We start from the raw sequence: 25,713 nt of genomic DNA, 5'->3' as shown, positions 1-25,713 counted from the left end.
TACAAAGAAAAATAAGGTAGAGGAAGGAAATAGAAAATGAAAGAGGCCTATATTTTAGATAGACAGGAAATGCCATGCTGAGGAAGTGATAATTTTAGCATAAAACCAATTAAAGTGAGAGAGCAAAGTATGCATCTATACAGAGCAAAGATGTTTAACTGTGACTACACATTAGCATCACCTAGGAACTTTTTTAAACAAAAAATTCCTGGGTCCCACCCATCTGAAATTCTGAACTAATTGGTCCAGGGTATGGTTTGGGCATCAATTTTTTTTTTAAACCCATCTATTCTAATGTATAGCCAAGATTAAGAATTACCAATGAAGTGGAAGAGCATTAGAGGGAATTACAAAGTACAAAAGCCCAGAGGGAGGGTATGGTGTGGAGCTCGTTGGGGGAGCGCCGCTGCGGGTTGCTGCTCGATCTGGGTCCAGGCAGCAACTGCCCCATCAGGGTAACGGAGCGGGTTGCGGGGAGCACGGCGCTCCCAAATCCGAGGGTTACCACCTGGGGCCAGCTGAGATGGGAGCGGGGACCCTGAATCCTGCAGAGCCGCAGAGCCGGACGGAGGGTGTCATGGAGGGGGGAATAAAAAATGAGTTGTAACAAACACTTCACTGTTTGCCAGGAGAAGGAACAAGGCACATCCCTACAGTGGGGAAGGCCCCCTTGCTCCTTTTTCCAAAGGCTTTTCTTGAAAAGGTTATCAGTGGGGCTAGGTAACAGGAATGCACAGGTTATCTCATTACATCAGTATGTTAATGTTCACAGAGAATAGGTGATCTGGTTTAGGACTGAGTCCTGTATTGTTTTGAGCCTGAGCCCAGGTGGGGAAAGGGAGCTGCCAACAGACAAGGAGACTTCTTTTGGATGGAATGAGGGCTCCAGCCATGTCCAAGCCCAGCCGAGGGATGCGGGCCTTTTTGCTCTTTCTCCGGGTCCCCCAATTTCTTGTCTGCTGACCATACCCAATCAATATCTATCTTAGGTTGTCATCTCTGCATAAGATAACTTACCCATCATGGATTACCGACTATCACAGGGCAAAGTAGAGAGGCAGGAGCTACGCCCCTGCCAGTGGGGAAAAGGTTTTGTCTCCTCAGGAGCCTGTTTCTCCAAGGCCTCCCTGATTATTTCCAGCCTTGGGGCCCTCCCACCTGTCGGCGAGGTTACAGTTCCTGAAACCAGACACGACGTTTCCCAACAGGAGAGGACCATACTCAGAATCTAGGAGAAAAATATGGTGCAGCTAACCAGATCTGAATAAAAAATTTGAATAATGGTGCTGAGGAATGGCAGAGTTACTGAATTTTATATTTATACAGACCAAAAATAAAAAAACAACCCAAAAACCCCAGATTGTGTGACTTTCAAGAGCAGTACTCAGTAGCCTAAGGGTAGTTGTGGAAGAGGTATATAGTTAGATTGATTCAGTCCTGGGAGTTTGGACTGTGAATGTAAAGAAATGATAAAAGAGAATTCTTAAAAAATAGACTGTTGGGTATAATCTGAAGCAAGAAGGAACTGAAGCCCAAAACACAAGGAGAAATGTGAGGGATCAGTTGACAGAATGTACATGGATTTTTTTCAGACAAACCAAACAAGGTAAGTGTGAGGGAACTCAGCTGACCAAAATTTCAATATGAGCCAGAGGCATATGATGTCTACACAATGTCCTAAAACATCTTAGGACAAAAGATGTCCTAAAGAAATCTTAGATTTCTTTTAAAATGTTGTGGTTGAACTTCACTAGATAATCACTAATTTCCTTTCTGGCAATAGAATGAATACTTACTTGCATATGAGAAAGTAAAATCTACATATTATGGACGGATGCAACCTCATCTACTCTGGGCTGGGCAAAAATGTTTGGAATATTATGTTCAGTTCAGATAAGCCATTTTAAGAGAGACTCTGATAAGCTTAAATTACCTAAAGACAGGCCACAAGGAAAAATAATCTGGGAGGCATTTCTATTAGGAATAATAGTCATTTTTTTAACCTGGAAAATATGATGACATGAAATTTCACATTCACAAGTATAAGAGAGTGGAAGAGGTATCAAGCATAAAAGAGGAGTTTCTATTTATTTATCTTAGTAGTAAAGTAGCACAGAATAATGAATAGACTCAAAATGTGGTCATTCTGGTAAATGATAAAAGACTAAAGTGGTAAAGTTAAGAGGTCACAGTGTTTCAAGGGTCACCAATATAGATGTTGAATTCATACAAAAGAATCATAGAAGGAACCATGACATAGTTGGTCTCTATACCTCATTAGAGGACTCCCAGTGCACATTATGAATAAGCCCTTGTATGTTTCTAATGGAAAATTTTGTTCTGACTAATATGTCTTTAAATATATTTGGGGCTGTGGGATGCAGGAAAGTAGAGAGGGTTATCAGGGAGGCTTAACTCATTAAAAAATATTTGAAACTATACTGAACTGAAAGACTATAAACTTTTAAAAAGAAACAACTTTGATGCATATTAAGCACCAATTATACAGAAAACAGATGTCATCTGAAAGGCTCTTCAAATGGTGGAGTCAGCACATCCTATTCAAAATCTGCCTCCTCAATAAATAAAAGCCAAGTAGGGCAAAGATGAATGTGAAGCCTTACAACTTGAGGATGACTCCTTTTCTAGACATTGAGAGGATATAATGAATGTGACCACTGTGATGTGACCATTCCACCACAAGAAAGCAAGCTCTGGGACATGGTGAAAGCTGGCAAGGTCGGTCTGCAGCCGGAGGCAGGCAAAGGAAAGGATCCACTGATCCCTTCTGCCCTTGTTTGCTTCCTAAAGCCTTGGGAATTGCCAGTAGGAAATGTCGGGGCGGGGGGTATGATTTGAATTAGACATGAAAATACATTTCATTGCAAAAATGTCCCACAGCAAAGCTATGTTACTCTAAATCAAGAAAATTCAAAAGATAAATTCTCCATGGAATTAAAGTCACTATCAACATGTTCTGTCTGCCCTTACCTTGAATGAAAGCCACAGTAAATGGTTCTACTTTTCCACTGTCATATCAGAGGAAGGGACTTTGGAATCAGAGTTAGGTTACTTATGATCTCCTTTACTGAATGTTTAAGAATATTTCAGTGAACACAGATGAAATAAATATGTTTTACCAATTTTAAGATGACCTCCAAGTTTGAATTCTAGGATGTGTAAAAGAAATAATAATTTTTTTAATTTACACAAAAAAACTTATTTCTTTTAAAACGTCATTAGATGTAAAGTTATTAAAATACTCATGTTAAGCAAGTTGCCTATTTCAGTTGCTTTGTCAATATCAGATCTCAAAGAAATAATACAGTCATATATACTTTGTTATCTCTCTGTGGTAGGCATAATGCTTAAAGAGGTCTTCACTGCCTTTCACCCTTGTGTAATACCCTCCCCTTTGAGTGTGAGTAGAAGTGAAGTCAGAAAGCTTCCAAGCCAGAGAAGGGCTTAATGTGTCATTGCTTTGAAAATGGAGATGACCAAAAGATGCTGAGTGGCCTTCTGCTGACAGTCAGCAAGGAAAGAGAGACCTTAATCAGTCCAAATGTAAGGAATTGAATTCTGCTAACAATCTGAATGATGGATTGACCATGGAAACAGATTTTTCCCCTGGATCTCCAGGTAAAAGCCCAGCAGGTTGACACCATGATTTCAACCTTCTAAGACTGTAAGCAGAGACCCTAGCCAAGTCTGCTAGACTTGTAATCTACAGAACTTTGAGATAATAAATCTCATGTTGTTTTAAACCACTAAATTTGGGGTAATTACACAGCAATAGAAAACTAATATACTTTCTAGACATAGTTCTTTTATCTGTCCACAGAAATAAATATTAAAAAATCTTTTTTCCTACATTGCTACAAAAAAATTTAAGAGAATTAAAAAATCAAAAACTTCACAGATTTGATGTTCCAAAGATATGACTTAAAATAAAATTTATATTTTGTAAATTTATATGAACTGATATCCAGAAACCCATGCTGTATACATGAAAATAAATTTCATATTTTTTCAAAAAATGAGCCCATGTTGTATACATTAAAATAAATGTAACTTTTTCAAAGAAGGGAAATGTTAGATAAATAAACCTAAAATATTTTAGCAAAAATATATGCATATATTTTGGATAAAAGAACTATGGGACATTTACACAATGGAATACTACTTGGCACTAAAAATAAATAAATACATAAATTTTACCTTTTGTGACAGCATGGATGGACCTGAAGAACATTATGCTAAGTGACATAAGCCAGTCACATTGGGGCGAGCTGAGCTCATTGCCCCTTTGCTGAGCCCTGCCCTCAGAGAGCTGATAGGCTGGTGCCATATCTGAGACTCCATTAACCCAGCTAACACTGTGTAACCCACCTTGGAGATCCACAGAGGCTCTACCCTACCCAACTTATGGACCCACCCAAGCTGCTGTTCCATAAGATGGCTGGTCTTTGTTCAAATAAGCAACAGCTGGCTTCAGTGAGCCCTAGAAGCAGCCAGATTTGAGCCACAGGTTGGCTTCACTTGGGAATCTCCAAACCCAGCACAAGTAACAGCCATCTCAGCTTAGCTCAGTCAAGGTGCCCCAAGAAAAACACAGGTAGGGGCTGACCTCGGCCTGTACCACCCGGGGAAACCCCAGGGCCAAAATACCTGATGGAAAGCTACAGACCACATCAGAGCACCACCGCCCTGTCCCTGCACAGATGATCCTCCATGGAGGGCAGAGGTTGGTGGTCAGTGGTCACAGCCAGTCCTTGCAGCTGACTGGCCTGGGTAAATCTCCCCCATTGATCTGCCAACAGCAATCAAGGCTCAACTACAAGAGGGTGTACTCACCCCACAAAAAGGGTGCACCTCAAGTACCCAGCTTGGGTGATAGGGGAGGTTGTGCCACTGGACTCTACAGGACATCTACTACATTAGGCCACACTACCAAGAAAACACAGAGTCAAAGCAGCTCTACCTAATACATAGAAACAAATACAAGAAGGCTTCCAAAATGAGGAGACAACAAAACATGGCCCAAACTAAAGAACAGATCAAAACTCCAGGAAAAGAAGAGCTCAACGAAATGGAGATAAGCAATCTATCAGATGCAGAGTTTAAAACGCTGTTTATAAGGATGCTCAAGTAGCTTAGTGAGAACTTCAACAACATAAAAAAGACAGTCATAAACAAAGGATACAATAATTGAAATAAAGAACAATTTACAGGGAAACAACAGTAGAATGAATGAAGCCTAGAATCAAATCAATGATTTGGAACATAAGGAACCGAAAAACGACCAATCAGAACAACAAGAGAAAAAAGAATCCAGAAAAATGAGGATAGTACAAACAGCCTCTGGGACAACTTTAAGAGGCCCAGTGTTTGCTTCATAGGGGTGCCAGAAGGAGAAGAGAAGGAGCAAGAAATTGGAAATCTACCTGGAAAAACAGTGAAAGAAAACTTCCCTAATTTGATGAAGGAAATAGACATGTAAGTCCAGGAAGTGCAGAGAGTTCCAAACAAGATGGATGCAGAGGCCTACTCCTAAACACACCATAATTAAAAGGCCAAAGGTTAAAGATAGAGAGAGACTCTTAAAAACAAGAGAAAAGAAGTTAGCTATCAGAAGGTTGCCAGATGGGAGGAGGGAAGGGAAGAATGGGTGAAGAGGTGAGGGGGTTAAGAAGCCCAAATAGGTAGTTACAGAATAGCCATGGGGATGTAAAATACAGTATAGTAAATGGAGTGGCCAAATAACTTATATGCATGACCCATGGACATGAACAATGGTGGGGAGATTGCTTGAGGGAGTGGGGGTGCTGGTTGGAGAGGAGCAAAGGGGGAAAAATCAGGACAACTGTAATAGCATAATCAATAAAATACAATTTTAAAAAAGAAAGAAGCCAGTCAGAGAAAGACAAGTACCACATGATTTCACTCATATGTGGAATCTAATGAACAGACTGAACTAACAGGGAAATAGAGACAGACTCATAGATAGAGAGTATGGTGACAGCTATGGGCAGGGGGAATTTAGAGAGCAAAGGGATCAAGCAAAAAGGTAAAAGGACTCATGGACAACAATGTGGTGATCATGGGGAGAGGGAGGTATAAGGGTGCTGCTTAGTGGCAATGGAAAAAATACTATAAAAGTAGAAACATATATATGTACATATTTATAATGATTTATGAGGAAGATAATATATCTTTTGATTTAAAGTATTTCATTTTTAAGGAGAAGTAGGAATTAATAGATACAAAGGTCACTTTCTGAGTAAGGAACGACAAGAGACCAATACAACTGGACACCATTTGTTTCATAGTGTTGTTGCTTTAGGGAAATCCAAAAGAACATTTTTGGGGTACATGATCTTTACTTTACCCAAGGATTCATAAAAATAAAAGGAGTTCACAAATAAATGCTTGGCAGTTTTGTAACCCTATACTACAAGGCTTATTGCCTTAAAGATAATAAAGCAACCAAATTATAAATGCCTTTCTCCCTTCTGCAGGTTGTTCCTCTTGAAATAAATTAAAACATTCAACCTGACATAATTCTTGATGTCACTTTATTTTCTTAATGTAGAGCATATCCACATCTAAATCTTTGTTCATCTCAAGAAGAGGGAGCATAATATAGTGATTAACATGAGGGGGACTCCCGCAAAAAAATGGAATTATCTTCTGGAGGGTAGTCCCCTTGTAGTACAGGATTGCCCGGCTAGGTGAATGTTCGAGGAATCCATCTATACCAGTATACTAGCTGGTGCTGTTGTGAGAGGCTGTGTTCAGCTTCAGTGAATTTTTTTTAAAGGCTCTTTCAAGGTGTTTGCCCATTTCATTATAGGTGATATACAAGTCCACCTGCCCACATTGTGCTGTATTCAGCAGTTTTTGAAAAAAACGGCATGACCCCATACCCCACCCTTTCTATTCGCCCAATCTTACCCCAAGTGATGTTTTTTGTTTCCCAGAAGGAAAAAAGTTCTCAAAGGGAAGCCTTTTGCTGATGTGGGGAAGATGAAACAAAAAACAGCAGAAGCACTAAAAGACATCAAAATTGACAAGTTCAAAAACTGTTTTTGATCAGTGGGGAAAAAGACTTGATAGGTGGATTGCATCAAATGGAGAATATTTTGAAGGTGACTTAAGTTTAAACGTAAGAATAAATACACAATTTTTCTATGAATAAATTCCAGTTTTTTGGGTCCCCCCTTGTATGTGAGTTCTAAAATTAAGTCTTTCTGAGTTTAAATCCTAAGTCTGCTTCTTACTATGTGTGTGATTTACAATAATTAGGTAACTTCTTTGTGTCTCCATTTCTCCTTTGTAAAAGAGGAGAATAAAAATACATACCTCAGGGCCTGGCTGGTGTGGCTCAGTGGATTGAGTGCCGGCCTGTGAACCAAAGGGTCACCAGTTTGATTCCCAGTCAGTGTACATGCCTGGGTTGCAGGCCAGGTCCCCAGTAGGGGGTGCATGAGAGGCAACCACACATTCATGTTTTTCTCTCTCTTTCTCCCTCCTTTTCCTTCTCTAAAAATAAATAAATAAAATCTTTAAAAAATACATACCTCATAAAATTATAGTGAGGATTAAATGAGCTGGGACGTAGAAAGTCTTTACAATACTGCCTGAAACACACTGAGTGCTCAATAAATCTTGGCTATTAAGAAAATTGCCAAAGCTTTTCCTTATAAGCATCTATTTCAGTTAGGCAATATTAGACACCCTATAAATGGATACATTTTTGCAAACAATAGCCCTGTGCTACATGGTAGCCCACTACAAACCTTTACCTATTTCTTCTGCCTGTCCCCATTATCCCTGCATTACACACAAAGTCTTTTATTTAATGGCTGCTTTGAAGTAAGGCAGAAATTGGATATGGAAAACATAGGAGGGGCTCTCAAACTGGCCAGGTGAGTCTCAGACATTAGTCCATAAATATAGTCTAAAACTGAACCAGTCCTTGGGATAAGCAGTTTGACCCTCTCTGTATTTGAGTTCTACCTAAAAACATAAGTATTTGGTCAAGGAAGCCTCAAAGATACGTAAAGAATATCAGTGGGACAGGAATAAAATCCTTGTCAGCTCCTTAAAGTTTCCATTTGAATAAAGGTATCATTAATAGATAAATGCTTGTTTGATTTCTTTTATAGCTCTGAACTAAATGAATCCACTATGAGGTATAAAACCTATCAGTAAAGATCATGGATGTTGGACCTAGACCTATTTTCAAGGCCTCCTTCTGAATCCCAGTTTCATCTCCAAAGTGGCAACAATATTAGTATATAGCCTCTGGGGGTAGTTGCGAGATTCATATGAGATAATACATGTATGCACATATAACAGAATGTATGGTACATAAGTTCTCAAATAGAGATGTTATTACACATGTTACCTGTCATTAGTAAATGTATGTTTTACTTCTAAATAAAATCAATATCTTCCTTATATAAGCTATAGATAAGTTTCTCTCAAGCTACCAGTAATCTCATCTGTATGATTTGAAAAATCTTAAAAATAGGTAAAAATATACATGTGGGGGTAGGAAAAAAAGCTGCATTGGCAGCTCTAAAGCATGATTCAGATACATCATATTCTACCTGCGTCTGATATTACAATCCTATCTTAGAATCAGTGAATGATATTAAATCCCTATTCTTTTGAGTTTCTTTAAATGAATTCAGAAGTATCTAACACAGACACACTATCAAATTTAGGACTGATAATATGAGACTCTCAATTAATCAGCATCTCTGTATTTATCGAAAGCAAGTCTTGGTGTAAGAAATTAAATCTTCGGTCAGTGCCTCTGCTTTCTGTTCAAAAGTTCCGACAAATAACATTATCCTTTCTACTCTGAAAGGTGCTTTACAAATATTAATACTCATAACAGTCCCAGGGTAAAGAAGTTATATTCAGTTTTTCTCTCAAGTTTTATTTGTGAAACATAAATCACCTACATATGTACATAACACATAACTGAATAGCTTAATAAATTAATATAAAGTAAATACTCTTACTATACCATCATCCAGGTAGAGAAAAAGAAGGTTCCTGGACATCCTGCTCTTGCCTCTTCATAATCATAACCCTTGACTAAAGTAATTCCTAATTTACTTTTACGGTGATCATTTCTGAAAGGACAACGCCAGCCTCATTTGCTATTGTGGCAGCATTTGCCTAGCAGGCCCATGACCTTGTAAACATGATTCCCATTTTACTCTTCTGAGCTTGTCCCCAGGACTGGAAATTATTGGAAAGCAAGAACAGAACTAACCACTCCCTACAGCCACAGGCAGAAGATAACATTGGAACAAACTGCAGCCTCATGTTACAATGCCCCAACAGCCCAGGAGCTACACAACAGCAATCCCCACCTTTTTAAATACAATTATAATCCAGTAAGAGCTGAAAGCCACCACTCCTTAAGGCTGATGTATCTCTCCACACCATGCCCTTCTCCTTTCTTGGAGGGTGAATAAAATCTTTATCCTCTATACTTTCTTCTCTTTGTTAACTCTTTCACAGCCTGTATCACTGACCACCCTAACAATTTCCTTGCTTTGCTTGTTAGTTTCCTAAGTTTGCACCTCTCCATACTATATTTTAGTTTTGCCTGTTTTTAAACTTTATTTAAATGGAATCACCCATTCTGTATTCCTTCATGTCTGGCTTCTTTCATACAAACATTACATTTGTGTGATTCATATATATTATGTATACATGTAATTTCTTCCTTTTTACCACCATGTACTTTTACATTATACAAGTCTACCAGAATATACTCATCTGTTTTACTACTAATAGGCATTATGAGCTGCCTTGAGTTTTGAGCTATTGTGAATAATGCAGCTATGGACTTCTTGTATAATACAATACATGTCTCTAAGTGCACAGAAGCATACCTAAATATATGAGGTATACATCTGGGAATAGAATTATTAAGTATCTAGATATGCATATCTTCAAATTTATTGGATGATAACAATTTTTCCTAAGGTGGTTGTACCCTAGGTATCATTTATACATGTTAATAAATATGAAAATTCATTCCAACTCTTAGTCATAGTCTATAGGCAAGACTGCAAAAATAGTTCTAGAAAATGCTGTAACTGTAACTATGAATCAGATTGATGAGCATGGCTCCAGCTAATCCATGTGTATTTTCCATGTCTGTCTAGCTAGGTTTCCGTGTAGGTATATAAGTCCATCAGGTTGAATCAGGATGGATTATGAAACTATATTATTGCTGTACAAGTACAATCATTCAGAGTAACAGAATGACCAAGAATAGGACCTCAAAATTCTGTCTGAACTGTGACCAGAGCCAAGCATACTTAATGAGTTTTTATAATTCCTGAATACTTGGAACTGATTATCTAGTAGACAGTAACATGTGCAATAAAATTTTACTATCCAGTAGCATGTCAGTGAAAGAAACACAGGTTCACAAAGTCCACTCAAGTTACAGCTCTGGCAAAATATCTCTGGATAACCACAGGACAATTCTGACCATTTTAAAGGGCATTTAATGTCACCTGACTTGAAAAAGTATAACTATACAAATTTAAGTTGCCTCTTGACCACTTAATAAAAAAGTTTTTAGCATGTTACTTTTCCTGCTGTGCCCATTTGGATTATTATTTTTAAAATTAGAGCCATTGCACTTACCCTATTTGTAAATAAGGACTACAAAATGGAATGCACATAGATGATAAATGTAATCACACAGATATACTCAATTGTACCTGCATTATCACAAAAATATCAGGAATTTGGGAAGTTATATAGAATAATGACTAGTAAAATTGCTGTGATGTGACATGGGTAGAAATCAAAACACAATGCCTATTTCTCTGACCAAAGACAGTTCTGTCACATCATGCAATTACATACATCTCAGCACTACAAATTGCACGTCAAAAACAGCTTGTACTGGGTTTGTAATTAGGTGACATATTAATAAATTTTCAGGGTTAAAATGAAAACTTGCTTATTCATTTTCATTTCAAATGGACATTTAGAGCAATTACAATTCCTGCTAAACATACCATTCATTTAAAAAGTCAACTTAAATAAGTGCCATCTTTGCCAAATTTATAATTTATAGACCTTCAAAACACTATGTCTCAAAAGGGAAGATTATACCAAATAGCATCTTAATGCCAACTCTTTAATAGCAGAATAATGCTGGCTGCATATATATATATGGCTTCATCTAATTTTAAAGTAAACTATTTGACTACAAAAATCTCCATAAAATATTCAAGTTCCTCTGGGCTTCTGTTAAGTTTCCTATTAATGTATCAAAATTTATCACTACTAACATATAAAAGAATTTATTTTACATGCTGCTCTCTGTGAATAAACCAAGAGCATCATTCAAACTCAAATCAAGCCTACACCAATGCTTACTGCTTACTAAAGGTCTATGAGAAGATTGTTAAGTGTGTCAGTACAGACTGCTGACAAGTTGCTAAAACTTGAACCCAAATGTCCCTCAAGAAAACCCAGACCACAGTGGAATAGATAAGAAGTCAAATATTCAGAGTTTGTTGACAGAATAGGTTAAGTCAACAGTAGTCTCACATTAAATAGAGGTAACTGTGCAGCAAATCGAGTCTCTCATCTCCTGAGCATTCCAAAAGGAGGCGTCTCTCAGTTCCTGAACTATGTGCATTGTCACGCTGCTGCCAGAGCAGCAGCTCCCTGTAGACTGGCACTGGGGAGCTTCTTTTTTATAGACTTATAGGTCTTTAGTCTTCTTTGAATTTAGAAGAAATGACTAGAATTTCTTTTTATCACACTGTGGTTGTCCACTGGAAAGTACAGGCATTATCTGCACAGAGCTGGGACTGCTCCTCCACCACAGGGTAGAAGTATAGATGCTCCATGGACTCTTTTGGCAGTCAGTCTCTGTTGATGGTCTTACCAGAGAAATTTGCCCAAAAGATTTAGGGCCTCTGGGCTGATAAGGTATCTATTTACACTGTGGATGAAATATTCCCAGTGTTTCCATGACTGTTGTCCCAGGATATTGTTGAAGGGAGGTTCTAGGTCTACGTGATCTTCTTCAGACACCCATACAGATACCTATCTGTACCCAGAACCTTGGCAATACTAACGAGTTGGTTGTAGTTGTCCTGTCTGTGTAAGAAGGGTTCTTTTTGAAGGATCATGCTCCCTAAATACAGCCCAAACTCCACATATCCAGGCTAAAATCATACATCTGATAGCCCACAAGATCTGTGGTCCCCTCAAGTAGCTGGAGGTCACAAGGATATTGTTTTCTTGTACAGAATGGAAGAACTCTGCCAGACCCCAGGCTATCAGTCACAGCCCTTCCTATCAGTGATCTATCATGACCGTGTGAGGTCTCACATCCCAGTCCATGATTCCCTTGCTGTGGCAGTAATCCAGAAATTTAAGTAGTTCATACACATAAAACCAGTTATCAAAGTCTGTCAGGATCTGGAAACGTTGCTTAAAATCTGTATTATTTATATATTCAAATACCAAAGCTGGTGTCTTTGACACAGGGTCCCTCACAGTGTCAATCTGCTTAGTAATACCTGTTCCACCATGAATGTTCTCCAGAATCTTAACCTCTTATTTTATCTTCCCTTTCTTCACTTGAAAATTTTTATAACCACTCTCTCATCATTGGTGATTTTAGTGGTCCCAAATACTTCACTGTACTTTCCCTTACCACGTTTTCAAACCAATTGGTAATCATCTCAATTACCTGTAGAAAGCCCCATTGGAGCCACAAACCTCCACAGTCAGCTCTGCCATGTTGGAATTGCAAAGGCCTAAATAGTAGTTAAAGTCTTAGTTCTCTAATCTGAAAGCCTTCCTCTTTCTGATGATATGTCCAATGTGGGACACAACATTACTGAATGTTTTTTAACAGCTAAAACCTAATATCCACTCACCTCTTCATAAATAATGCAATGCTGTTAAAAAAAGCAAAATGTTAAATATATTTCAATATTTCCACACTTTTCCAATGGTAGATATTTTATCCACTAAAGTGATGGTATAAGATAAGAAAGATATTCTATATTGCCCTTCTGAAAGGGGGTAAAAACGAGTTGGAAGATACTGTAAGCAGGCATACAATGCCCTCCCTGGTGATCATTATCCTCCATTGGATCACTACATGAATGAATCCCCTTGCTGGACCATCATATGAATGCCAAAAATGATCATCTCAAACAAAAAAAAAAGAAAGTCAGATCATGTCAGCAAACTGTTTTTAAAACCTCCAATGGTTTTCCATTGCAATTAAATTAGACTCCAAACTGTTTTAATGACCTAGTGGGCTCTCCATCATCTAGCCCCTGCTCACCTCTCTGAACTCATCCATTAGCACTCCCCTGCTTCTGCACTAGAATGCAGCTACACTGGTCTTTCAGTTCCTCAGTGACACTAAGCATCTTTCTCTTCCTGAAACAGACCATTCTCTTCCCACAGAACTTCACGTGGCTGACTCCCTCTCATCATTAAGGTCTCACCTAAGCTCTCATCTCTTCAAAGGGGCTTTCTTTAATCACTCTTACTAAAATATAGTGCCCTCAACTCTACCCCAACTCACTCTCTAGTCCAACTTTTTCTTCTGTGTTCTTCATAGCACTTCTCTATCTAGAATATTATTTATGTATTTGTTTCAATCATTATTAGCTATGCACATTGATAACAGAGAATTTTTTTCCATGTTGTTAACTGCTATATATCCAGTGCCTAGAATAGCACCTGGTATATAATAGGGACCAAATAATAAATAACATGTATTGGATAAATAATAGAAATATTTCTGTTTTGGTTTGTACAGTCAACCTGTGTTTACATTTGTCAAAGCCATTAGGCTATTATCTCTCTCAATTAATTTTCAGAGCTTCCTGAGAGCTAAAGCCATGCTGTATTTAACTCTACATACCACTGCTGAGACTAGCACCTAGTATATATCAGAGTTCAATATTTACTTCATAAATAAACCTGCTGAATAAATGCATGGATGGATGGATGGGTGGACAGATAGATAAATGAGGGTTTTGACTTATTTTCCTAGCCTGATATGGTCAAGCAAGAATGACTCCTGTTATTGCAGTTTACAAATGCAGCCTAATGCATACATGGGAAAGAAGGTATAGTAGTCATTTTTTGTGCCCTGCTCGGGTTCTTTTACCCAGGGTTTTCAAGCCTCACACTATTGACATTTTTGACTAGATAATTCTTTGTTGTAGAGGGTTTGTCCTGTGCATTGGTTTAGAAGCATCCCTAGTTTCCATCCACTATATGTCAGTAGCAATGTCATTACCTGAGTCATGACAATTAAAATTGTCTCCAGACATTGCCAAATGCCTCCCAGGGACAAAATTGCCCCAGTTAAAAACTACTTCCCTTTATCTGAAGTTATTCCTTTCCCCAGCTGCTGTGAGTACTGGCTGCTAACAAGAGTACCCTTCTCCTGAGAAATGCTCTCAGTTTCTGGGAGCTGCCTCTCTGGGCATTTGTGCCTTCCCTCCAAGAATAGCTTTAGGCACTGAATGAATGATGAAAGAGAGAAATACAAGATTTGAGTCCCTTTGCTTCTAGCTGGAACAACTGTGAGATGCTGCTCTTCATGCTCCAGAGCTCCCAGCAGGATTAAACCAAGGCTAGTGTTCAGGTAAAACTACATCTAGCTAAGCTCTTCCCTCTGTCCTATCCTACTTTCCTCCCTCTCTTACATGACTCTCTTCAGAACACTATTTCAATAAGCCACTTGCATAAAAATTCCCATCTCAGGGTCAGTTTCTAGGGAACCCAACCTAAGACATGTAAAACAAGAGGTAAAAACAAGCAAACAAACAAACAAACAAACAAAGAAAATAATGCTCAGGCAAGCATTAAAAATATCCCCGCCAAAATTTGAGAAACAGATTTATTCAGGGTGTCAATGGTATCTGATCTTTCTGCAGAAACAGTGGAGTACGAATTCAGTACTTAAACGTGGAAAGCTGACAGGGTATGGGTAGATGTTGAGGTGTAAGTGGCAGGTCAGTTGTGCCTTTCAAGATTTTCAACATGTTGATTTCATTTATATAATCCTAAGATTTCCTTATATTATGGGTGAATATGCAATATTTATCAAATTTGCAAATCCATATAACTCTCATTTACCACATATTTTTCACTTGATGCAAAACAAAGAGCATGCCTTTCCCCATTTGGAAGCCGCACTTTTCACAATGTGTATTTAATTGCCATTCCATCAAAATTAAGCAGAATAACATTTCATCTCAAAAGCATTATATACATATTATTTTTAAGATCCAATTTCAAGTTTTATTTGAAAATAAAAATCCAGAATTTGCTTATTCTGTACCTTCTGCTTGGAATATCTTTGACCTTATTTTAAAATGTTCATATTTGATCCACATTTTAAGTCCAATTTCCAAGAGCAAATGTTTCATAAAAGATTCCCAAATTACTATGGCTAAAAGTAATCCTTCCCTCCTCTGTCACTTCTTCCATACATTACATTTATTTGTGCTTAATTTATATTATCTCTAACAAAATTCCCTAGGGCTGAATGAATGCTCTTAATTGTGTCATTCCTTGCCTCCAGCCTTATTGAATGTTCATCAAAGAAATGAACAAATGAGTAAAGAAAGGTTATTTCTGTGGACTCTTAAACTTGTTCTCTGTTTTGATAAAAGTTGTACAAATAAATGACAATTGACATAAGAAAAATTAAGAGAATAGTAACTCATGTACAAACATAATTTTAAGGGATATAATATACCAACCAACTATGAATATGTCTTTTTATAGAATTTTTGAAAGTTCTTGTGTCATAAATTGTGTTCCCAAATTAATGTTCAAGCAGCTATGATAAAAACAAGGCCTTAAGAGTTTTTTTTTCAGAAACTATGAAATGCCAGTTTTTGAAAGAATTATGCAAACAGCTTGTTAAAAAATACAGTTATCTTGTCCTCACTCCTGAGGTTCTGTCCCATTAGATCTCAGGTGGGATGAAGTGCTCCTCAGCCAGGTCTAGGGACAGTTTCTCTGTTTCATGTCAAGAATTCTCAGGGCTGCCCTAATTCTCTCTGTTCTCCCTGGTCCAGTCTAAGACCCAGCTTAAGTCACATTTCCCTTTTAAGACACTCCATTGGTCATTCCAAATCTTAATACATTTTTTCTATCTTTCTATCTATCTATCAATCTATATCTACACACACACACATACATACGCACACACACACATGTGGGATAACCGCCTGATTAAAAAAGATAAAGTACATAATTAGCACTTTCTTATTCACTGTTTCAATTATTTAAGCCTTTTACCCTCTAACTTAGTTTTAAGTTCCTACTGGGAAAGATTAATGAATCCTTACTTCCTATCTGTCTCCAGAGTGTGATGCAATTTTATGTACTTTATATTTTTAAAAGTCATTCATTGTTTAGGCCAAAAATATTTTAAAACCCTGCAATCACTGAAATAAAGAATATGAGAAGTATTGAATCAAGTCATTTTTTAAAAAATGAACATTTTATCAACATAAGCTTTAAAAAAACTAAGTGAAATGAACACTGAAGGGGAGAAGACTTTCTGAGAGAAAAAGTATCTGCTTTAAACATGAGGCCACACCTTTGCATTATGCAACTTCAACAGTGAGCAATAGTTCCTTTGGTAATTTTTACAAGTCCAATAATAAATTCAAATACACTTTGCCCCAAAATAAAGATTAAAGGTGTAAAGAATAATACCCAATTTAGGAAAGGTGAATCCCTTTAACACGCAAATATATGTAATCCACAAGCACAGGGATATCAATTCTCACCACTCACATGAAATGTCTCTGAGACCTATACCAATTCCACTTGAGTAAGTTATGACTAATCCTATTGTACTCAGGGAGACATAGAAATTCTCTCAGTCATTTCCATTCTATTTCTAACCACAAGACTAGCATGAAAGCTTCCTCTAGACTAATCCCTAAATATCAGTCATTGTTATAAAGCAGTTTGGTTTGTTTAATGAACTATGAGCAATCTTTGCCAAACAATAGGCTCAAAAGTGAGGTGAATTCTCTTTCTCCTTGGAATGGAAAGTATGGTTAGTCAGAATTATCGCTATATACAGGTTTTGCCATAATTTCTCAGTGAAAATTTTGAGATCCACTCTGATTAGAGTGACATAAGTCATTCTCCCACCCATGTAAGCAAAAGACAAAATATTCTGATTGGCTTAACTCGGACCTAAGGGTAATTTCAAGTTCCTTGGGAGGGAGGGGAAGACCATAAAATGAAAATAAAAAGCTGTTGGAGAGAGGAAAGGGGAAAATAGGTGATAGAAAATAATATCAGTTAAGATTAGGTTCAGCTTCAAGAGATAGCCAAAAATAGCAATGGCTTAAACAAAATAAAAGTTTATTTTTCCCTCAAAGAAGTCACAAGTAGAAAAATTTTCAAAGGCTCATAGGGTGGTTCCAGATTGTTTTATCTTGCTGCACTGCCATACTTCAGTCACATGATCATATCTAAATACAAGGGAATCTAAGGAATGAAGTCTTTATTTCAGATAACCATATATCCACTTAACAATACGGTACTTTCTATTTTTGGAGGGCAAAAATGAAGGCTAGACACTGGGGAACAAATAGAATTCTCTGCCTGTGATGTATGGACTCTCAAGTGGATTCCCATGATTCCTACCCATTTATGTTCATATCTTTGTATAATGTCCTCCTCTTGAGTATGGGCAGGACCTAAAACTTGCTTCTAAGCAGTAGAATGTGATGGAAAAGGTGATGGGATATAAATCATTAGTATACATAGATACATAAGATTTAGTATTTGTCTTGCAGGAGATTTTCTCTCTCCCAGGAATGGCTGTGAGGATGGAAGTGGCCATGCTGGGAAATGCCTCATGGCATGGAACTGAGGAAGGCCTCTGGGAATTGAGGGTGACCTCATGCCAATAGCCAGCAAAAAATTACACTCTTGGTCTAACAACCATAGGAGTGAGGAAGGAGAAGAGCAGAAGACTCAGATAAGCTGTGTCCAGACTCCTGATACACAGAAACAATGACAATAAATGTGTGTTGTATTAAGCCACTAAGTTTGTGGCAATTTCTTATGCAGTAACATAAAACTAATATACTGACACAGAATGCAACCAACAGATGTTCACATACTTCATAAAAGACTGAACTCAGTCCTTAATTTATAATAAGAGTTCAATAAATGTTTGCAATGATCACCATCATCATCACCATCATCATCATATAATCATCATCATTTCCTAAACCTGAATTCCTCCAACATCATCATTACCTTGCCTAGCAGCTTAGTAACAAGGAATAAAATCCCAACAGGGGAAGCAATTTAATTCATATTGTTTCTAGACTTTTTAGAAGCAAACAACTTTAAAATTTAATTGGAGTTGAATTTCCATTAGCACTGCACTGGTGATTCTTGTATATCCATCTGCCACTCCATTCCAAGAACTTGCCTCTCAAGGATACAACAATGTCTTGGTCATGCCTCATTGGGGAAGAATTGAAAAGAATAAGATAAGACATAGTACTCTAGGGGTTCAGTTAAGAATTGCAGGCAAGTCTTTAGAAATAGATCCATCACTCTGTGGAGTTAGGCTGAGGCAAAAAAACAAAACAAAACAAAACAAAAACAAAAAACCACCAAACAAACCAACCAACAATTAGCTAGAGGTTAAGTAACAAAACAGCTGCTAGGAGACTTAGGTAGAAAATGTCATGAAGTAGGAGTAAAATATTGGAAAAATAATGTGGGAATATAAGTTATCAATTGCTTTGAAACCTGAATTTATGCATTTTAATATTATCTAGCAGAGTCGATCTGAGTTTCTGTTTACCATCCTGGTATGTGACAAGAATACCAGGAGGGATTTTTAAAACTTTTTAAACTGAGAGTTAAAAATAAAGAACCTTTCGGAGCATTTCAAGATAAAGTTTTTATAAGACCATACAAACCTGAGCTATTTGATGGTAATGTGTTAAAGCAAATGAACGTCTCCTAAATCAAGCAAAGACTTCAACACTAAGCCATTACATATAATGGAGTGAGGCAGAAAATGAAATCTACCCTATGAAGTATATAAAACAAATAGAAATTGCTGTTATGAGACACTATGAAATAATCAATAGTTGAAAAGATGATTAAAAATAAACAACATATTAGTAATAAAATTCTGGCATGGGAAACATTCTAATAATGCATCTTTGGGTTTTGGCTTATAGCAACTCTAGAATCTTAAAGGGAATAGGAGGAGAATTACTATTACTCATACCTCAATACTCGTTGTCTTCAAAACTCATCAAACCCTGTACTCGCCACATTTTGACAAGAAAAATATGTTACAGTCCTCGGCACTAGCTCGGGACACTTCACGCTTGCTAGAACGTGTGTAAGTCACAGTGCCATCCCGCAAGAGAAAATGTTTTATATTTGCTATTCTTCAGTTTCAGCACTTGTCTTAAGTTCTGGAACAGATTAATGGCTAGCAATGAGGTACCACTCTATACCAAGAAGCTATTGTAGTTTTTGCTTATTTTTATAGGAAAAAATAATGTAAAACAGAAGATTTTCTAGGGAATAAGACCTACATGAAAATAATTTAAAACTAAAGTACGGACATGGTAAAAACAGAAAAGGAAGATTTATTCCTGAAATACATGGCATTAATAGAAGATCTCAGAATTATTATATACATTTTTATCGACCATAATATTGACAGTGATTTAAAAAAATTTTTTATTGTTCAAATACATTTCTCTCCATTTTCCTGCCACCACTTTGCCCTGCCCCACCCACCTTTAATCTTTCCTCACTTTAGCTTTGTCCATGGGTCCTTTATACATGTTCCTTGATTTGACCCTTCCCCTTCTTTTCCATTTTACCTACCTCCCTCCTTCCCTCTAGTTACTGTTGCTTCCTTTTTTCTTCCAATGTTGCTGGTTATATTTTCCTTGCTTGTTTGTTTTGTTAATTAGGTTCCAGTTATAGGTGAGATCATATGGTATTTGACAGTGATTTTTAAATTATTGGAATCAGTTAGGGTTTATTTTCCTAGATGATTCATATTTTTTTCTTTTCATTGTCATTAAATTTATTGGGGAAACATTGGTTAACAAAATCATACAGGTTTCAGGTGCATAACTCTACAAAACATCATCTGTACACTCTATTGTATGTCTGTCACCCCAACTCAAGCGCCTGCCAAACACGATTTATCCCCCACATAACTTCCTCTACCTCTCCCCACCCCCTTCACCACCCTTCCCCCACAGAATTACCACACTGTTGTCAGTGTCCATAACTTCTTTTTCTTTTTTGGTTAATCTCTCCACCCCCTACCCAGAACCCCCACCCCAACAGCTGTCAGTCTGTTCTCTATGAGACTGTCTTTATTTTACTTGTTAGTTCATTTTATTAGAGTCCACATATAAGTGAAATCACATGGAACTTTTCTCTGATTGGCTTATTTCACTTAGCATAGTGCTCTACAGGTCCATCATGCTATCTCAAATGGTAAGATTTCCTTCTTTTTTAGGGCCCAGTAGTATTCCACTGTGTAAAAATAGAACAGCATTTTTATCCACTCATCTACTGATGGACACTAGGGCTACTTCCAAATCTCGGCTATTACAAATAACTGCAATGAACATAAGGGTGCGTACATTCTTTCAAATTAGTGTTTTGGGTCTCTCTGGATAAATTCCCAGAAATGTAATCACTGGGTCACACAGCATTTCCATTTTTAATATTTTGAGGTAACTCTATACTGCTTCCTACAGTGGCTGCACCAATCTTTATTCCCACCAATGCTTGCTGTTTGCTGATTTATTGATGATGGCAATTCCAACAGGTTTGAGGTGATATCTCATTGTGATTTTAATTTGCATTTCTGTGATGATTAGCGATTTTGAGCTCCTTTCATATGCCTTTTGGCTATCTGTATATCCTCTTTGGTGAAGTGTCTATTCAGGTCCATTGCCCATTTTTAGCTGGATTTTTTTTTTTTGGTGTTGAGTTTTATGAGATATTAAAAATTGTGGATATGAACTCCTTACTAGATGTATCAGCAAATCGTTCTCCCATTCAGTGGGTTGTCTTTTTCATATAGTTGATGGTTTTCTTTGCTGTGCAAGAACTTTTTAGTTTGATATAGCCCCCTTTATTTTTTCTTTTGTTTCCTTTGTTGAAAAGATGTATCAGAAAAAATACTGTTATGAAAAATGTCTGAAATTTTACTATGTTTTCTTCTAGGACTTTTATCATTTTGACACTAAAATTTCACTCTTTAATTCATTTTGAGTTTATTCTTGTGTACAGAATAGTAAGATGATCTAGTGTCTTTTTTTGCATGTATCTGTCCAATTTTATCAAAACTATTTATTGAATAGACAATCATTATTCCATCGTATGCTTTTGACTCTTCTATCAAATATTAACTGACTATAAAGGCATGAAGTTTATTTCCAGGCTCTCTATTCTGATCCATTGCTCTATATGCATGTTTTTTAAAAGATTTTATTTACATATTTATTTTTAATTTTTAAATATTTTATTTTATATTATTACTTATGTTGTTACAGTTTTCCCAATTTTCCACCCAGCCCCCCCTGCATAGCCTGCCCCTTACTTATATAGTCAATCCCAGAACCATTGTCCATGTCCATAGGTCCTTCATATATGTTCTTTGATGTTTCCCTTTACCTCTTTTAATCTGTCCCTACCACCCTCCTTCCCTCTTACCACTGTCAGTCTATTCCATGTTTCTATGCCTCTGGTTCTATTTTGCTCATTAGTTTATTTTGTTCATTATATTCCTCTTACAAGTGAAATCATATGGTATTTGTCTTTCACCACCTGGCTTATTTCACTAGCATAATAATCTCCAGTTCCATCCATGCTATAGCAAAAAGTAGGAATTCCTTCTTTGTTTCAGTTGTGTAGTATTCCATTATGTAAATGTACCATACTTTTTTAATCCATCCATCTACTAATGGGCACTTAGGCTGTTTCCAGCACTTGGCTACTGTAAATAATGCTGCTGTAAATATAGGGGTACATAGGTTCTTCTCAATTGGTGTTTGGGGATTTTTAGGGTATATCCCACCAGTGAAATCACTGGGTCAAAAGGTAGTTCCACTGTCAATTTTTTGAGGAAATTCCATACTGTTTTCCACAGTGGCTGCACCAGTCTGCATTCCCACCAACAGTGTACTAGGGTTCCCTTTTCTCCATAACTGCGCAGGCACTTGTTTTTTGATTTTATTAATGATACCATTTTTACAGGTGTGAAGTGATATCTCAGTATGGTTTTAATTTGCATAATTCTAATGGCTAGTGATGTTGAGCATTTTTTTTCATATGTCTCTGGGCCCTGTTTATGTCCTCCTTGGAGAAATGTCTGTTCAGGTCCTTTACCCATTTTTCAATTGGATTGTTTGTCTTGCTGGTGTTGAGTCATATGAGTTCTTTATATGTTTTGGAGATTAAACCCTTGTCAATGTATCATTGACAAATATGTTCTCCCATACAATTGATACTCTTTTCATTTTGATGATGGTGTTTTAGTCATGCAGAAGATTTTTAATTTGATGCAGTCCCATATATTTATTTTTTTCTTTATTTCCCTTGCCCTAGGAGATAAATCAGCAAAAATATTATTATATGAGATATCTAAAATTTTACTGCCTATGTTTTCTGCTAAGACTCTTATAGTATTACAGCTTACATTAAGTCTTTTATCTATTTTGAGTTTATTCTGTTGTACAGTATAAGTTGGTGGTCTAGTATCTTATCTTTGCATGTACCAGTCCAGTTCTCCCAACATCATTTATTGAAGAGATGATTTTTACTCCATTGTATGTTTGTGCCCCCTTTGTCACAAGGTAATTGACCATAGAGACATGGGTTTATTTCTGGATTCTCTTTTCTTCTCCATTGATCTACATGTCTGTTTTTATTATAGTACGAGACTATTTTGATTACAGAGGCCTGGTAGTATAGTTTGATATCAGGTATTGTGACCTCTCCAACTTTGTTCATCTTTCTCAAGATTGCTGATGCCATTCAGGGGAAAAGGTTCCATATAAATTTTTGGAGTATTTGCTCTAGATCTGTGAAACATGCCATTGGTATTTTAATAGGAATTGCATTAAATCTATAGATCTCTTAGGATAGTATGAACATTTGATGATGTTAATTCTTCCAATCAATGAACACAATATATGCTTTCATTTATTTGTTTCTTCCTCAATTCCTTTCTTCTGTGTTCTATAGTTTTACAAGTATTGTCTTTTACCTCTTGGTTAAATTTATTCCTAGGTACTTTTTGTTGTTGTTGTTGTTGCTATAGTAAATGGGATTTTTTCAGTTTCTCTTTCTGATCATTCATTTTGGTGCACACAAATGCTATTGATTTCTGAATATTGATTTTGTATCCTAGTACTTTGATGAATTCACTTCTTAGGTTGAGTAGTTTTTGGTGTACTCTATAGGGTTTTTTATCTACACTATCATGTTATCTGCAAATAATGAGAGTTTTACTACCTCCTTTACAATCTGGATGCCTTTTATTTCTTCTTCTTGCCTGATCACAGTGGCTAGAACTTCCAGTACTATGTTGAATAAGAGTGGCAAAAGCTGACATCATTGTCTTGTCCCTGATCTTAAGGGAAAACACTTTCAGTTTTTGCCCATTGAGTATGATGTTGGCAGTAGGTTTTTCATATATGGCCTTTGTTATGTTGAGGTATGCTCCCTCTATTGCCATTTTGCTGAGTGTTTTTATTATAAATGGATGATGGGTTTTATCAAATGCTTTTTTAGCACCTATTTATATAATAATCATGTGATTTTTTTCCCTTATTTTGTTTATATGATGTATTACATTTATTGATTTGCAAATATTATACCATCCTTGCATCTCTGGAACAAATCCCACTTGGTCATGGTGCATGATCTTTTTAACGTATTGCTGGATCCAGTTTGTTAATATTTTGTTGGTGATTTTAGCATCTATGTTTATCAGATGTACTGGCCTGTAATTTTCTTTCTGTGTTCTATCTTTACCTGGTTTTGGAATTAGGATACTACTGGCCTCATAAAAACAGTCTGGGAGTCTTCCCTCTTCTTGAATTTTTTGGAATAGTTTGAGAATGATAGGAGTTAGTTCTTTGAATGTTTGGTAAAATTTGCCTGTGAAACCATCTGGTCCAGGGCTTTTGTGTGCTGGGAGTTCTTTTTATTACTGCTTCAATTTCGCTAGCTGTTATGGGTCTTTTCAGATTTTCTGCTTCTTCCTGATTCAGTTTTAGAAGACTGGATTTTTCTAGAAATTTTCCCATTTCACCCAGGTTGTCCAATTTCTTGGCATACAGTTGTTCATAATAATTCCTTATAATTCTTTGTATTTCTGTGGTATCAGTTGTTATTTCTGTTTCACTTTTGATTTTATTTATTTGGGTCCTTTTTATTTTTCTTGATGTGTGTGGTTAAATGTTTGTCAATTTTGTTTATCTTTTCAAAGAACCAGCTCCTGGATTCATTGATCATTTGAATTTTTTTTTTATTCTCTATGTCATTTAATTCTGTTCTGGTCTTGATTATTTCCTTCCTTCTACTCACTTTAGGCTTTGTTTATTGTCATTCCTCTAGTTCTTTCAGATGTAAGGTTAGGTTGCTTATTTGAGATTTTTCTCTATTCTTTAGGTAGGACTGTATTGCTATGAACTTCCCTCTCAGGACTGCTTTCACATTGTCCTACAGGTTTTGAGTTGCTCTGTGTTCATTTTCATTTCTTTCCAGATACTTTTTGATTTCTTCTTTGATCTCATTATTTAATGACATGTTATTCAACCTCCACGTATTTTAATGTTTTTTAGTTTTTTTCTTGAAGTTGGTTTCTAGTTTCAAGCCATTGTGATCTGAGAAGATGCATGATGTGATTTCAATTTTCTTGACTTTGTTAAGGCTGTGTTTTGCGTCCTACCACGTGGTTTGTCTTTGAAAATGGTCCATGTGTGTTTGAGATAAATGTGTATTTTGCTTCTTTGGAGTGAAATTTCTGTAAATATCAATTAAGTCCATATTTTTAGAAAGAGGGTAAGGGAGGGAGAAAGAAAGGGAAAGAAACATCAATATGTGAGAGAAACCAGTGTCCTGGTCTGCAACCCAGGCATGTGCTCTTACTAGGATTCAAACTGGCAACCGCTTGGTTCATGGGATGATGCCCAACCCACTGAGCCACACCAGTCAGGGAAATCTATGCCTGTTTTTCTGTGAGCACCATGCTTTTTGATTACACTGACCTTGTAATACAGTTTTATGTCAGGTAGCGTGATTCTCCCAACTTTGTTCTTCTGTCTCATGATTCCTGTGGTTATTTGGGTTCTTTCCTGGTCTGTTCTAGTTCTGTGAAGTACCCATTGGTACATTCATAAAAATTGTATTGAAATTATAGAATGCTTTGGGTAGTATGGACATTTGTGTGCTGAGATCTCCCTTTGGATATGCTGCTTGTGAAGTTTATTGGGTTCTGCTCTGATGTTGTGTGTCACTGGGTATGTTGGTTCGGGGTCTCTTGGGAGGGATGCTGAGGCAGACCTATGTAAGATACTGCCTATGACTGGCTCTCAGCAACCTGTTTGGAGC

The 25,713-nt window shown here is 36.9% G+C and overlaps 1 protein-coding gene and 1 pseudogene across 1 annotated transcript in view; both read right to left on the bottom strand.

The window, feature by feature from the left end:
- Positions 1–25,713, bottom strand: part of MACROD2 (mono-ADP ribosylhydrolase 2) — a 2,155,137-nt gene that overhangs the window by 1,791,013 nt on the left and 338,411 nt on the right. The gene's annotated exons all lie outside the window — the stretch shown is intronic.
- On the bottom strand, positions 11,817–12,752 carry LOC129070576 (casein kinase II subunit alpha'-like; annotated as a pseudogene).

The sequence above is a fragment of the Pteronotus mesoamericanus genome, unplaced genomic scaffold (genome assembly GCF_021234165.1).
Source record: "Pteronotus mesoamericanus isolate MK-2021 breed Mesoamerican mustached bat unplaced genomic scaffold, CSHL_Meso_final contig_25, whole genome shotgun sequence".
Lineage (NCBI taxonomy): Eukaryota > Metazoa > Chordata > Mammalia > Chiroptera > Mormoopidae > Pteronotus > Pteronotus mesoamericanus.
This window is presented reverse-complemented; position numbering and strand designations above follow the sequence as displayed.